Source organism: Triticum urartu, chromosome 2A (assembly GCF_056163025.1).
Source record: "Triticum urartu cultivar PI428250 chromosome 2A, HENAU_Tu73, whole genome shotgun sequence".
NCBI lineage: Eukaryota > Viridiplantae > Streptophyta > Magnoliopsida > Poales > Poaceae > Triticum > Triticum urartu.
This window is the reverse complement of record NC_141874.1, coordinates 501,543,016-501,558,698: the sequence shown is the minus strand read 5'-3', so window position 1 is coordinate 501,558,698 and position 15,683 is coordinate 501,543,016. Positions and strand designations below refer to the sequence as shown.

The 15,683-nt window shown below is 43.1% G+C and overlaps 2 pseudogenes; both read right to left on the bottom strand.

Annotated features, from left to right (window-relative positions):
* Positions 1 to 56: 56 nt before the first annotated feature.
* On the bottom strand, positions 57 to 2,697 carry LOC125516540 (protein FAR1-RELATED SEQUENCE 5-like; annotated as a pseudogene).
* A 12,840-nt stretch (positions 2,698 to 15,537) lies between these two features.
* On the bottom strand, positions 15,538 to 15,676 carry LOC147985631 (small nucleolar RNA Z247; annotated as a pseudogene).
* Positions 15,677 to 15,683: the final 7 nt, after the last annotated feature.

Sequence of the window (15,683 nt, the reverse complement as noted above, 5' to 3'; positions counted from 1 at the left end):
TCTAGGTTACAAAACAATATGTCCCCAAGGACCATGTCACAGCGCCCCAATTTTGCTTATGGATTGCCCGTCCCTTTCTTCGTTTTCTTGTGTTTTGCTTGAATCTCCAATCCCGATTTGTACCTTATCTCTTTTGGACGCCCCTTTGTGATGGAACAGGGCGGGTTCCTGAGCTGGGTTTGTGTGCTTGCTGTTCCAGATCCTATCTCCGAGTTTTCAGATGATGGCCCCGTGGACGAAGGCACACTTGATGTGCGGGGGAACCTGTGTAAGGCTTCGTCAGCTTTCCTCTTCTTGATCTCATCAAGCTCTCTTTTCAGGGCCTTCCTGTGTTTTTCTGCGACTCTCGCTGTCTCATCACTCTTGCACGCTTCATCAATTAGCTCAGCATAGTTCTTTGTCAGCACAACGTGCCTCATGGCTTCCATGGTTGACTCAGGTCTCTCTTCATGCACAGCCAGAACTGCGTTTATTGTCTGCGGTGCCAACGCGTCGTCAGCGTCCCAAGTCCATCGCTGCCTTATGAAATGGCGGGGCATCCGTGTCACGGCGTTCATGTCCATTACTTTTAGTATGTGACATCACACAATGTCATCCCGTTCAAACTTGCGGCATTGGCAGTAGTATTCGCCTTGGCCGATCGAGGCTTTCACGAAGTAGTTCCTTCCTTTGTCCGGGTCTTCAGGTTCTGAATCTGACATACCCAAAATAGAACACACCTTGAATGTATGTTCGTCCACCTGGAAAGCCGTGAACATGCTGGCATGCTTTATTTCTTCCTGGAATCTGCAAGTTTTGTGTGTTTTCTGTTAAACTATCGTGCGCTCTTTTTTTGTAGCACCTTATGTTGTCATGGAAATAGAAATACATTTTGTTTGAACATGGCAAATATAGTACATTAAACATGGCAAATATAGTACCTTGAACATGGCAAATATAGTACATAAGACATGGCAACTGTAGTACATTAGACATGGCAACTGTAGTACATTAGACATGGCAACTGCAGTACATTAAACATGGCAACTGCATAACATTTTCAACTAGCCATCGTCATTTCCACACCAACATTCCCAGCGGAAGCACATTGCATAAAACATGGCAACTGCATTTTATTAAACAAGGCAACTATAGTTGAGTAAACATGGCAATTGTATTTCAGCAAACATGGCAGTTGCATTTTAGTAAACATGGCAATTGCATTTCAGTAGATATGGCAACAACATAACATTTTTCAGTTGACATTGGCATTTGCATACCAACATGCCCAATGGAAGTACAATACATTAAACATGGCAACTGCATTTCATTGAACATGGAAACTGCATCCGGGTAAGCATGGCAAACAGAATTTCCATTGAACATGGCAACTACAGCTGAGTAAGCATGGCAAACAGTATTTCATTAAACATGGCAACCACATACCATGGCAACTGCATTGCATTCTATATGGCACCTACTGCCTTCGTGCTTTGCGCAAATAAGACTGTAACGCAACTGACTTACTTGTTAAAGATCTTGTTGGTGTATATCTTGCTCATTTTCCTCTCCATCGGTAAATACGTTAGCAATTTTGGCTGCTTTAGCGCGGTGTTCGCTTCTTGCTGTAGCTCAGATCCCAGTATTTTTTGTTGCAAAGTTGTGTACTGCTTGGCAAACTGTAGCAATGAGTTGCTAGGGCTCACGTACCGCTTCAAAACAGCATTGAACCCCTCGCTGCGCTGCGTAGTCTGCAGAAATGGGAAGAAGCACTGCATGAAGTAGGCCGGCACCCAGTACATTCGCTTCTCCCATAGGCTAGCAAGAGTCTCGTTGTCTAGGACTTGATATGTTTCAATCATGGCCATCCAGCTCCTTTCAAACTCCTCCACCGTCAAGCTGTGGTCCACGCACAGCTCGAATGCCTTGTGCAGCTCTGGACGGTCAGCAAAGAACGGTCCTAGCATCTCCTCAGCCTTCTTTATAATGTGCCACCTGCAGTGCCTGTGCACTGCCAACGGAAAAACCTCCTCTATGCCTGCACGCATGCTAAAATCCTGGTCTGTTATTATGTTCATCGGAGCAAGTCCATCCATGCACTCCAAGAAGGTCTTGAACAGCCAAACATACCCATCCATGTCTTCGTTCTGAACGAGCCCGCATCCGAACTGCAACGACTGATTGTGGTTATTTATTCCTATGAATGGAGCGCATGGCATCTTGTACATATTAGTGAGATACGTCGCGTCGAATGAAATGCAATCTCGGAAATGTTTGTAGGCTCTCCTTGCAGCACCATCCACCCAATACATGTTCCTGACACGGTCCTCATCGTCCAACCTTATCCTGTAGAAGAAATCTGGATCTTCCTTCGCTTTCTCATCGAAGTAGGCCATTGTGGCCTCTATGTCAGCCAACTTGCTCTCTCTACGGTACTTTGCCTTTAGGTTTGTGACGTCAGCTAGTATGTAGGGCATGCTACTCAGAGTCCCTTTTTTGCTGTGGATTAGTGATAGTATCTGGACCATTCTTGATGGACCAACGTTACAATCATGTAGCAGCTTCATGAATTTCTTCTCGAGGAGGGTGAATCCTCTGTGGGCGGCCAGAAATTTTACCAGGTCGAACTTCTTTATGAGTTTGTGGTTGTGCTCGTCAAAATATTCAGTGACCACCCACTATGCTCCATCTACATTTAGCTTACACCGGACAGGGCATTCGGTCTTGAGAATGATACCTCTCTTTCGTTCTGGAATGACAGGCGCAACACCTTTCCCCTTCTTGTTCCTTCATGCCTTGTGGCACCTCATCTCACCTCTGCTGTACTCGTTAGTTTTCTTAATTTTCCTATCGTATTTGGTGTTGACCGCAAACCCATGGAACTTTGCATATGTCTGGTAGAATTCCTTTGCTTCCGCGAACGATTCAAATCTCTGCCCAACGTACGGTGGATGAGGTACCATGATCTCCGATTGCCCACCATCTTCATCCCCTTGTGCTTTGTCATCAATTTCATCATTCACTTCAGTATCGGCGGCAGTTTAATCTACTTGAGTGTTGCCAGTGCTTGTATTCAAAGGGGTGACTATCGGCATTGCTGGAATGATTGCCATTTCCGACTCTGACTCAACATTGTTTGCGGCATGATTGTTGGCTGGCTGGTGGAACGCGTCTTCCATGCGCTCAGAGCTCCCCGCAGTAGATGTCCCCGCGCCGTTGTTCACTGTAGTTGTAGGCCCTGTAATAGAAAAAACAGGTACGAGTGTAAGATTTTGCTTGAATAACATATTTATTGTAATGGATCACATCAACTTCAAGTGATTTGGCATGACATCATTCAAACAACAAGTTGTGAGTCTGCGTGTGGACATGCATGGCAACTGTAGTTGTCCAGTCATGGCAGCTACAGTGCAACAAACATGGCAACTATTGTTTGCCAATGCACAACAACCAACTCCTTTTTAGTATGAAAACTTGGATTCTATATGCATGGCAGCTGCAGTCCTGCATACATGGCAAATACTGCTACCAATACATGGCGACCAGTGTGTTGTAGCATCAAAACTTTGCATTCTAGGCTTGAGCTCACTAGGCAAATGCGATCAACCATTAGTGCTGCACACATGCTTCTAGCAGTTGGCAAATTTCCGAAGACAATATATGACTCATTGCACACAACCACTTGTTAGCGTTTTATGATTGATTTTGTCCACCATCACTGATACATATCTTCTTTTTCGTCACGTGCTATTTGCCATAAAAACAAATGTAGTGCGCTTTTGTGGTTCAATTTTTTCCTAACCTTGTTGTGCTGCATGTGCCCATCTTGTGTGGTCTGTCACACCAAATTGACATGCTCTATCTGCAATCTGTGAAGCTTGCCACGAGACGTTTGCCGGGGTACCACCACCGTAATAACCTGTAAGCATCGTAGTAGTTGGTCAATACATGGCAACTGCAGTTTGTGCTGGCATGGCAACTGTAGTTGTCCTGGCATGGCAACTGCAGTTGTTCCTCCATGGCAACCACAGTTGTCCAGGGAGGGCAACAACAGTTGTCCAGGGATGACAAATGCAGTTATTAATTCATGGCAATTGCAGTTGTCCAGTCATGGCAACTGCAGTTGTCAACTATGCTCCTTATGCTAATTCACCGTCCGCAACTTCACTTTTTATGGACTCACCTGTGTATGACGTCGATGGCAGGTACATGGGTGTTGCCTGCTGCCACGTGCTGCATGAAGGCTCTGCGTTTTCCCCCGACATAACTCATGAGTCTTTTGCCAACCTTTTCAAGTTTATTTTTCATATCCAGACCTGTATGTGTTCTTTTTCGTATGTGTTACCTTGATTAGCCATATTGGCTAGTTGAAGTTGGATGCCCGTACATTTGTCAGTGTTAGCGCCCTGTGACTCAACTTGCCACGGAGCCCCCCTGAGTGTGTTTTGGTCACAAGAACCTGTGAAAAATGACAGTGTAGGACACAAGTAGAATGTCATCTTCATCGTCGCGAACATGGCAAATGTTCTTTTATTTTGTTATCACGCATCATACCAATGCCTGCATACTGTTCTAGTAGTGGCAGCAATGGCCCTGCAGAAATGAGTTGACTGTACTCTGATGCATCCCAAGGGGGCGTTTCTGGTCTTTGAGAACCCCAAGTATCAGCGCCATCTTCGTGATTCATTCCTTTCCGCGTCTCGTTTCTGGCAATGTGCTCTCAATCACTGCATGAACAAGAACGCATCAACAATCAACAAAAAATGTATCCTTGTGCTGCTTGCATGTAGAAGTTAACATGTCAGTGTTATCACATTTTCATGCGTAGGCAACCAACATATCATGGCTAGTAGGACATGCACATCCACTATCTTTTCTAAAATCTGGGTGCTAGCTATCCGTTTGATTCGATGGCATCAGCCTCTACAATAGGATGGCAAGCAATAAGTTGACATGGTGGCAGTTGACGACAATGATAGGTGGCAACTGACGTTAGACACCAGTGGCAATTAATTTTCACACACCCCATTATTCCAAATTTCTCAATTTTCTCTCCCTTTTTATGGATTCCTACACATCCATTCATTTACCAACTACGTGCATCAATCTACTGAGAACTTATGGTTATCTCTAGCGTAGTACATGACAGATCTAGTGTATTCTGCATGGCAATTGTGAAGACACATAACCTATGTAGTGTTTTACCCCTGTAGGATGGATCTAGTTGCCAACTTCGTCGGTAATTTTGCAATTTTCTGCCCAGAAGAAGGATGAGAAGCAGTAGGGAGATCAGGAGATTCACCTGCTTTTAGCTGGTCGTCTTTGGAGGGCGTTGTTGGAGTGGGGTGGGGTGGGGGAGATAAGGGGTCTGGTTTGCAGTGGGAAGGCCCTAGGGATCTGCTCTGGTTGCCATGGCAACCAGAGAAGGCCGGCGATGGAGGTAGGGGTTCGGGAGGTGGGAGAAGATGGCGGCAGTCGGGATTGGGGATCGATCAGAGGCCGGGACAGCTGGGTCGTGCGGGCCGCTGGGTCCTCTGGCCCAGATGTGCGGGTAGGGTTGCCACACACCGGACGCGCGGGCCGTGCCTTTGCGCGCCCGGACGCGGTCGTGCAGGCTGGTTCCTGTCCATGCCACACGAGGCGTGTGGCACAACTACCCGATACACCACACGTGCGGCAGTTATCGGGACCCTTTTATTATTATGCAGAACTGTTTGTTCAGTCACATCTGCCCTTTGCTAGAGAGACCGAAAACGGAAAACTGTTCTGGAGCATATTAGATGGGCGAACCAATAGATAATTATGTAACTGTAGTTGGCTGGCAATGGTTCACAGAGGGATATTCCTTGCTTATATTTACTTGATATTTGATCTTAATATTCACTGGACACAATTCTCTCATGGTTGCAATGTTTTTTTCCTCCTAATTTCACTCCAATTGTGTTGGCATTCATGCTCAGTTCACATTCATGCAACAACAGCAAGAAGATCATGGTCGTGCGCATCATCAAGCACACCATGGAGATCGTCCACCTCCTCACCGATGCTAACTCAATCCAGATCACCCTCGACGCTATCATCAACAGGTATCTCTCTCGGTTTCCTTTATTCTCTCCTGCCTTTGTGATGTTAGTATGTGTGCGCTGCCTAGTATTTTTGGATCTTGCCAGTTGAATGGATGGTTGTGGTAGTAGAATGGTATTTTTGCTTAGGCGCAATCATACTTATGGAGTAGTAAATAATCTGTCATGTCATTCTTCAAGTTTGCACATAGCATTGTTATTTTAGGAGCAGATTTCTCATTCTTAAGAAACCTAAACTTGCTTAATAGCCAATTTAGTGGTGTATTACCATTTCCTTGATGTCAACTCTAATACTTCTGTTTACATTCCTTGATGTCAGTTCTGGTGTGCAATCATATGACATGTCTTACGTAAATGAATATGGGATGTTGTCAATTTTTTAATCTACAATTGATCTAGTGTTTTTTTACATGGTAGCGTAGTATCCTATTTCCTTTTCTAATATGCAAACTTCTACTATGTGAGGTGCATAAGTGCATGAGGTGCGGTTCGCCCTAAACCCTAAACCCTAATTAACTTGTGTCTGGTGCCATATGTCAGCCATTTGCTTTCTAAATTTATCTGAGTATAATTTGATCTTTATTACATCTACACTTGGAATAGCGATGCCAGTTTTAACACACATGGGACTATTTAAATAGTGTACTTGCACAAGGTAGCTTTTACTACATATATGAGAGTTCCTATTTTCAGCAATGATGACTTACATAAGTTATGCAATAATGTCAATAGTTGGTGTTAGATGAGCCAATTTATTTACCATGATCATGTTATAATGATTAAGTTGGATCATTTAATCACTTGTATGCATATCTTCCTGTTGCTATTTCTTTAGGAGTTTCCATTGGCTCAATAAAATTGATGGTCATTCATCAATGTATTTTCTTCCTATTAGGGTAAATACTGGAAATAGTCATTTTTTTACATGAACACTGACTTAGTCGTTCATTACTCATTAGGGAAAACTCAAGTGGCAACAATATAAGTGCTAAGTACTGTAAATAACCTTGGGGTTGTTGGCAGGGGCTTCAAATGTGGTAATGTCAGGCTTCAGATGGCAACAGACTATTGAAATATGATTCAGCTAGATATAAAGTGCTGATATCACCAAGATATGCCTGATGCATCGTACAAGATGTTTCTACTCTATTTTCATGTTGCCTCGGTGGTGAATACTCATCTGTTGATGTTAATACAAGTAGCAACATAAAAGTGGGTGTCATCCAACATTTAATCTGTTAATTTTTTTATCAATGCTATTGCAGTGTTTGCCATGTTCCATATTCAATTGCAATTGCTCTGAAAAGTCTCCATTGTTTGCCATTTGTCGTGATGACAATCTTTGCATTAGTCTACAAGGGTTGTATAAACCATTTTGCATGTTCTTGTGCTGTGTGAAATGTTGCCTTTTATGTAAAATTCATGTTTCATTCTACTAGCATTACATGCCACTTACAGGAGTTTTGTGGTATTGGCTGTCCAGTAGAACAAAATGCTTGCAGATTTTGTAGGGATGGTGTGTATTGCAGTATTTAGCATGTAGCATAACAAAATGCTTGTAGATTTTGTAGGGATGGTGTGTATTGCAGCATTTAGCATTTAGCTTAATAATCAATCAAGTAATTGTAGTGTTATCTGACCACTTCCAAGTGAAGTACTGCTGCCTATTTATTGTTGACCTACATGTGTAAGTGATTTTTTTGTCTTTCTAGCACTGGCCAGAATACTTGGGCAGAAGTGTTGCGCACCGACCTCTCTGATTGTGTAATCCTTATCCATTTTCCCCAGGTCGCCTTGAAGGAGAGGTCACCGACGGTGATGGTTCAGCTCTCAATATGTGAGGAAGCTTAAATTTATTGGTTGGTATCAATTGAACAATTTGTCAACAAGAGATGTGGTTGGTGATGTTTATGTCCTCCCTTGTCATTTCCTTTTCAATAGAAATATTTTTTGCACTTACTGTATTTGATTGAACTAGTCTTGATGAAAGCAACTAAAAGATGTATTTAGATGTGCTTAGCTTAGTATCTACCATTTTGGATTAATGACTATGCTGGTAGGTTAATAACATTTTGATGTGGCTGATCTACCATGTCTCTGTTTGAGCAATAGTTTGTGCTTTAAAATTTATTTTCTAAGCCTTTTCAACAAATGCTTCATGAAAAATTGAAAACCTTATGGCGCTTAGTAACTTTAGAGCACCCTGAGTTATCCTAGCATGATCTGTTGGCAATGATCTGAATCTTTTGCTGTTGGTTATTACCAGTTGCAATTGTATATGGATTGACAATGCTTTTAACAATAGTGTTTCCTAGCTATTGGCTCTCTGCAGTCATAATGGGTACTCCTATCCAATATAGGCATTCAAATTTAAGTGTAGTGTCTCTGTTTGTGCCATGATTCACATGAGCAATTATATGGAGTTTTGGTTCAGAGAGAAGAAACATGGTTTTCTTCAATAAAAAAGAGGGTAAGATCAGATGTAGAATAGAACTGATTTGTGACATGTTTATGTGTAGGGAAAGCACAATTGTTGTTTGAAAGCAATAATGACTAATCGTCAGCTGCAAACTAGTCCCTCTATTGTCCATTTGTCTGTGACTGTTGCTTCTTTTCACCAATCTAATGATGGGCCTTGAGGACAATAGTCAAGAACCAAGGTTGGGTTTGATATTATCTCACCGTCTTTGTGGTAATTTCGCTGCTGGTCGTGGATTATGGAGTCCACATGATCATATAGATGGATGATGCTGGTCAAATTCCTCCTGCTTTCCTTTTTTTGTTCTTTAGATCTTCTTGATTTGTGGGATACTTGATCTTGCAACTGTGACTTGACTAATAGAGTAGAAAATATCTTATTAACAAGGAGAGACAGGCAGCAGCACGACGAGGATTAGGGAAAGTAGCAGCAGCAGCAGCATGACTCTACATAGAAACGGTTTTGAAAAAGCTCGAACAGCAATGAGCTTGTTTTATTTGCTAATATGGCTATATAATGTGATTTCTCTATCACTGAGCGTAAAATCTTGCTTTGCAGTACACTGGAAACTCAAGATGTCAGAGCAATTGTTGCATAAATTAGGACACTATAATGAATAGTGTGATTTTGAGTATTGTATATAGTGTATGTTATGTAATGACTTAGTTCTTGAAGAGAGTCTTTGTATACGCTAACGCTAGTACATTTGCTTGGTGGTAGAGAATCTCATGTAAGACAGAAAATTTTTATGTATGACATGTATGATTAATGCTACAAGATGCAATAATGTAATTATGTTATTGAATTATTATTATTACTCTGCATGTTTGGAACTACTGATTTTAGAAGAGGAGATAGATCCTTGGTGTGTCCTTTTGTTTCTTGTTGTGGAACAAACAACCAAACAAACATACTTTTGTGTACGTACATAATAAAGTTTGTGAATTCTCAAGAGGTTGATTCTTTGTTGATCTGGAGGTGCATGGATGAATGAACCATGACCTGTTGGTCTCCTTGTGAAATAAATAGATTTTCTTGCTTGTGAACTCTACCTAGCATGTACGTGTACTTGTCATTCAGACGGTGAAATAAGAGAGGAGAGGCTGCCCATGCCCATGAACTTGAGAGAAGGTTTGGACGTTAGAAAGAAAGATGAGATGTTCCAAGAACAATAGTTATTATATGTGCAACCTAATATACTGTTTTATCAAGGGATAGCTATTACCTTAGTTTTAGTACATCTGTTGTAGCATGATGATGGATAGAAAGCAGCCTGGGGTAAACCAAAATATTTGTTGGGAGAATTTGAGATTTATGAGCTTCTGTAAGCTTGCTAAACTTGCCAAAATAAATATATGCGGTCACTCTAGTACTAATTTCTTGGGAGAATCAAGAAATGGCAGGTAACAGCCATGCTACTATTAGAAAAATGTTCATGTGTACCTAACTGGCGGTAGAAAAAAATGTGTCCTGTATAGAGTGATCAGATCAAATAAATGCTTAGCTAGTCCCTTCGGGGACATCCGATAAAATAAATGCTTAGCTATAGAAAATTCTGCATGTGATGAACTGCAACCATCGACAGACAATTGCGCTGATTGTAGGCAGCTGCTTTGTCTGAACTCTGATTAATTAGTTTGTCATTTTTTTTGTTTGTTGATTTGAGACATTTTTTGGAGCAGGTATTTCCGGGATCATGGACTGCTGTGCTGGGATTATCGAACCTTCTTGTGGATAACCCGGACAGCTGGTACCTGGGGCAGGAACTATACATAAGTGTGGTGAACCTTGAGGACGACCGTAGCAACAAGATGGTGCTCCATCTTCCCAACAACACGATATCCTTTCTGCGGCGCACTCTCGAGCCTACAAAAGGTATATATGTTTCTTTTCTTGTGTTCTGGGGAGGAATGATAAATGGACGCGGAGGAGAGTGACATGACAGTAATACGTTGGGTTACTGCATGCAGAGAACAGTCTCATAGGTTCCAGTATTTTAGAGCCTCGCGGGCTGGGAAACTGGTGTCACTCTGTTGTGATGATGGTAGATAGAGAGACGCATTGGATGAATCTGTGCAGTAGAGTGAACAACAGTAGGAAAGGAGACGAGATCAAGAGCTGCTGTTGAGTTTGTTGTTAGTTTCTTCCACATCTGTACAAGGTCAAGCAGGAGACCAGATGACCAATCTTGGTAGTAGTAGTAGTAGTACAATCTTTTAATTTTTTCTTTCTTGAAATATCTCTATAGCTACTACATAAAAACAAGGAGATGATCACTCGTAGTAATCAGTTACGTCGTGTGATTGAATGTATATCTATACCTGGCAAAAGAGTACACCTTTGCAAATCAACTCGTAAGTTGGTCTATTTAGGAGAGAACTAAGTAGAGGATAGAGATTATTTATTTATTTATTTTTATTAATATGTTGGCAGTAGTACAATATGTTCATGCACATGAATGATGTGAGAGCAAATGGATGCAATATTTTCAACCTTTTAGAGTTATGCTTCTCCCTGTAGAGGTTTGGACGAAAATCCCTCATGCATGATTGTTAATTGTGCTTGTGAAAACTTGAGAATTTTGTGTAATATATGAGTTATTTAGTTTCCTTCAAAATATCATGTCTCAAGAAAACTTACTAGAGTCGTGGAGGTGCGTTGCTTGTTGGGTTCTGAATTTCTGATGAGATGTCTAATTTTAATAGATGTCTCGTCTGTTTTTCAGTGTAAGATGTCACTCGCCAAGAGAAGACTCAGATTCATCTCCTCCTCGACGCTGCCCTTCCCGACGAGCACACTTGGCCAGTGTGTGCCTGAAATAATAAGAGACTAGAAGCGTATGCTATTCGGCAGGGACGCATACATGTTATATAGTCATACAGATTACAAGATGGCGCAGGTTGTTGCTAAACTTGACCTCTACTCCAAGCTATATCAGGATAAGATCTATCTAGCTAACAACCTGCGGAACCAGATTACATCGTATGCGTTACAACACATACGTGACATGTTGTCACATATTTCTACCTATACATTCTCTACAAGCCTATCGTTTAACATCCTCCCTCAATCGTAACATGTCAAGGTTTAGATTGTTCTTGAAGGCTTGGAACTGCCGAACTTGCAGAGGCTTAGTAAAGCCATCAGCAACTTGATCTCCTGTTGGAATGAACTGTATTTCTAGTAGCTTATGTGCTACTCTTTCTCGAACAAAATGATAGTCAATTTCTATATGCTTTGTTCTTGCATGAAATACAGGATTTGCAGAAAGATAAGTTGCACCTAGATTGTCGCACCAAAGTTGTGACACACGTGATCTTCCAACGCCCAATTCATCAAGTAGGGTTTCTATCCACATTACCTCAGCAGTCGCATTAGCCAGACTTATATTCAGCTTCAGTACTGGAACGTGACACCGTTGCTTGTTTCTTTGCATTCCAAGATATAAGATTAGATCCAAGGAAAACAGCAAAACCTCCAGTAGACCTCCTGTCATCCGGACAACCAGCCCAGTCTGCATCAGAGAATGCACTTATTGCAGTTGATGGAGATCTACACAATTTTAGCCCTATTCCAGAACTTCCCTGAATATATCTTAATATCCTTTTTACTGCTGTCCAATGCACAGAAGTAGGAGCATGTAAGAACTGACAAACTTTGTTCACAGCAAAAGATATATCAGGCCTGGTCAGAGTTAAGTACTGAAGTGCACCAACTATGCTCCTATACTTAGTCCCTTCTTCTGAACTTAGTATTTTTCCTTCATGCAATGACAGCTTATCAGTAGTTGACATAGGTGTAGTGGAAGGCTTACAATCCTTCATGCCTACACGCTTGATTATATCTTTGGCATATTTTTCTTGAGTCAACATAATACCATCATGCATCTTTTTAACTTTAATGCCTAGAAAATAATGCAACTCTCCCAGGTCCTTGAGTGCAAACTCACTCCCCAAGTTTCTTAACAAGGCCAAGGTAGCATCTTGAGATGAACTGGCAACAATTATATCATCAACATAAATTAACATATAAATGATCACCTTCCCTTTCTTGAAGAAGAATAGTGAAGTATCCCCTCTAGAGGCTCGAAAACCAAGCTGTTGTAGCTTCATGCTTAGTTTTGAATACCAGGCTCTGGGTGCCTGCTTTAAACCATATAAGGCCTTGTCCAACTTACATATATGGTGCGGTTTTGAGCCATCCTCAAATCCAGGTGGCTACCGCATATAAACCTCTTCCTCGAGAACGCCATGTAGAAACGCATTCTGAACATCCAATTGACGAAGACTCCAACCCCTGGAAATAGCAATAGACAGAACAAGTCTGATAGTAGCAGCCTTAACAACTGGACTAAATGTATCTTCATAATCAATACCATAGCGTTGCTTGAACCCTTTAGCCACTAGTCTAGCCTTGTACATGTCTATTGTGCCATCAGATTTTCTTTTAACCTTGTACACCCACTTACAATCTATTACATTCCTCCCTTGCTTCGAGGGAACTAAGTGACAAGTCTTGTTTCTCATGAGTGCATCATATTCTATATTCATAGCATTTTTCCAATCATGATTACTCAATGCCTCTGTTAGATTTTGTGGTTCACCGGTGGAGGCAAAATTTGCAAATTTGAAATTCTTGTCATACCTTACTGTTCCATCTTTAAATTTTGATGGTTTCAAAATACCTCTCTGTGCACGTGTAGTCATGCGTGCTGGTGTGTCGTTGTGTACTGGATCAGCAGCCGCAGAAGATCCTGGCCCACCCTCATCCAATGAGGCACCAGCGGGCGAATCCTCCTCGACTGCCACGCTCGAATCGCGCACGGGCACAGGTGAACCAGGCGATATGCCGCCTGCACGTGATGATGAAGGCGTGCTTGGGGACCGCGCGGGTGGACCAGGAGACAAACCGCCCGCTGCATGTGACGACAAAGGCACGCCTGGCCCGCTCGTACTGACACCTGACGCGTGGCGCGCACCAGAGGAGGGCGAGGGGACATCCGGTCCTCCCGACCAATCACCAGCTGGCTCACCCGACCAATCTCCAGGGGAGGCAGGCGGCGTCAGGGGATCCACCTGGGGATCCGTCGCCGCGTCAGCCTACATGTTGACACCATATCTCGCAGGATTAACGCCCGCGGGCATATATGCCTTGTGTCCCACGCCGTCAGGGGTTTTCTGTTGCTGCATAAAATCACAGTTTGGAGCGCCGTGTTTTTCACCGTTGTCTCCATTATGGTTAGAGTTATTAAACAAATGATCATCAGCAATGATTTCACCCCATTGATCAGTAGGATTTAATAGGTCTCGTGAAAGCAAAAGGATCTCAGCACGTAAACGTGCACCGGCGTTAGGATGAAGTGTAGCAAAGGGAAAAACGTTTTCATCAAATACAACGTCCCTGGAGATATAACACGTCCAGTGGAGATATCAAGGCACTTAAAACCCTTGTGGAGATTGCTGTACCCAAGGAAAGCACATTGTTTTGATAGGAATTGGAGTTTATGATTATTGTAGGGTCGAAGATTGGGCCAGCAAGCACACCCAAAAATGTGAAGGATAGAGTAGTTGGGTTTTTCATGAAAGAGTCGTTCAAAAGGTGTTTCGAAGTTGATAACCTTGCTAGGAGTCCTATTTATCAAATAGGTTGCGGCAATGAAGGCTTTATCCCAAAACTGCAAAGGCATAGAAGCTTGGGCAAGAAGTGACAGGCCTACCTCAACTATGTGTCAATGCTTCCTCGCAGCCGACCCATTCCGTTGATGAGCGTGGGGACAAGAGACATGGTGAGATATGCCTATGCGGGTGAAAAAGGAGTTTAGTTTTACATACTCCCCACGCCAATCTGTTTGGAGAGCAAGAATCTTGCGATCAAACTGTCTTTCTACAAGATTCTGAAAATCATGAAATTTCTGAAACACCTCAGACTTGTGTTTGATGAGATATATCCATGTAAATTTACTGAAATCATCTATGAAACTCATATAATATTGCTTTCTTCCTACTGTTTCAACAGCAGGACCCCAAACATCGGAAAACACAAGTTCTAGAGGAAACTTTGATTCACTTATTGAATGTGGATAAGGAAGTTGGTGACTTTTGCCTTTTTGACAGGCGTCACATACAGACTCTTTATTGAAATCATTGGCACACGGGAGATTATTCTGACTAATGAATTTGCTAACAGTAACTGAAGATGGATGTCCTAAGCGTCGATGCCACCTATCCGGAGATATCTTGGTGGCACTTAGCACTTGCTTGTTGACGCTGGTGCCCGTGTGCCTTACTAGGTAGAGACCTCGTCTACCCCTGCCTTGAAGAAGTACCTTCCTCGTTCCCCGGTCCTTTACAAAAAAAGAGTGGGGATGAATTTCAACAAAGGTATTATTGTCAACGGCAAGACGGCTAGCAGAGATGAGACTTTTGTTAGCTTCGGGTACATGAAGTATATTGTTTAGATAGAGATCACGATCTAGGGTGTGAATAGCCGAATGACCAACGTGTTTAATAACCATACCTGATCCGCTTGCGGTGTGTATCTGCTCGTTGCCATTGTAGCAGTCGCGCACGGTCAGCTTCTCCAGGTCGCCTGTGATATGGTCGGTGGCACCACTGTCAAGATACCAGTTGGTGTCCACCCCATACTGAGGAGCTGCAAGATTGGTCGATTTCTCCTCCACGCCTTGGTAGGATTCATCGTAGCGTTTCCAGCATTTCCATGCCGGATGGCCCATCTTCCCGCAGATCTGGCACTGAACCCTGGGAGCGGAGGCATGGTTGTTGTAGTTGCCTCCGCCGCTGGCGTTGTTGCCGCCATGCCTGCCGCCATGTCCACCGTTGCGGCCTCCTGGCTTGGGGTAGCCACGGCCGCCGCCGTCATCACCATTGTCGGTCTGTCTGCGGCCGCGGTCACCGCCGCCACCGCCGCCTTGTCTGCGGCCTCGGGTGGCAGCGTTGGCAGATGACTGCGAACCGCCGCCACGGAGATTCGGCCTCGTCTCGAAGCTGAGCAGCTGAGAAAACAGCTCAGCCGCGGTGACTGGTTCTACCCTGGAGCACATGGCAGAAACCACAGGGTCGAACTCTTCGTCAAGTCCGGCTAGGATGTGGGAGACAATATCTTCCTTGTCCACCCTCTTCCCT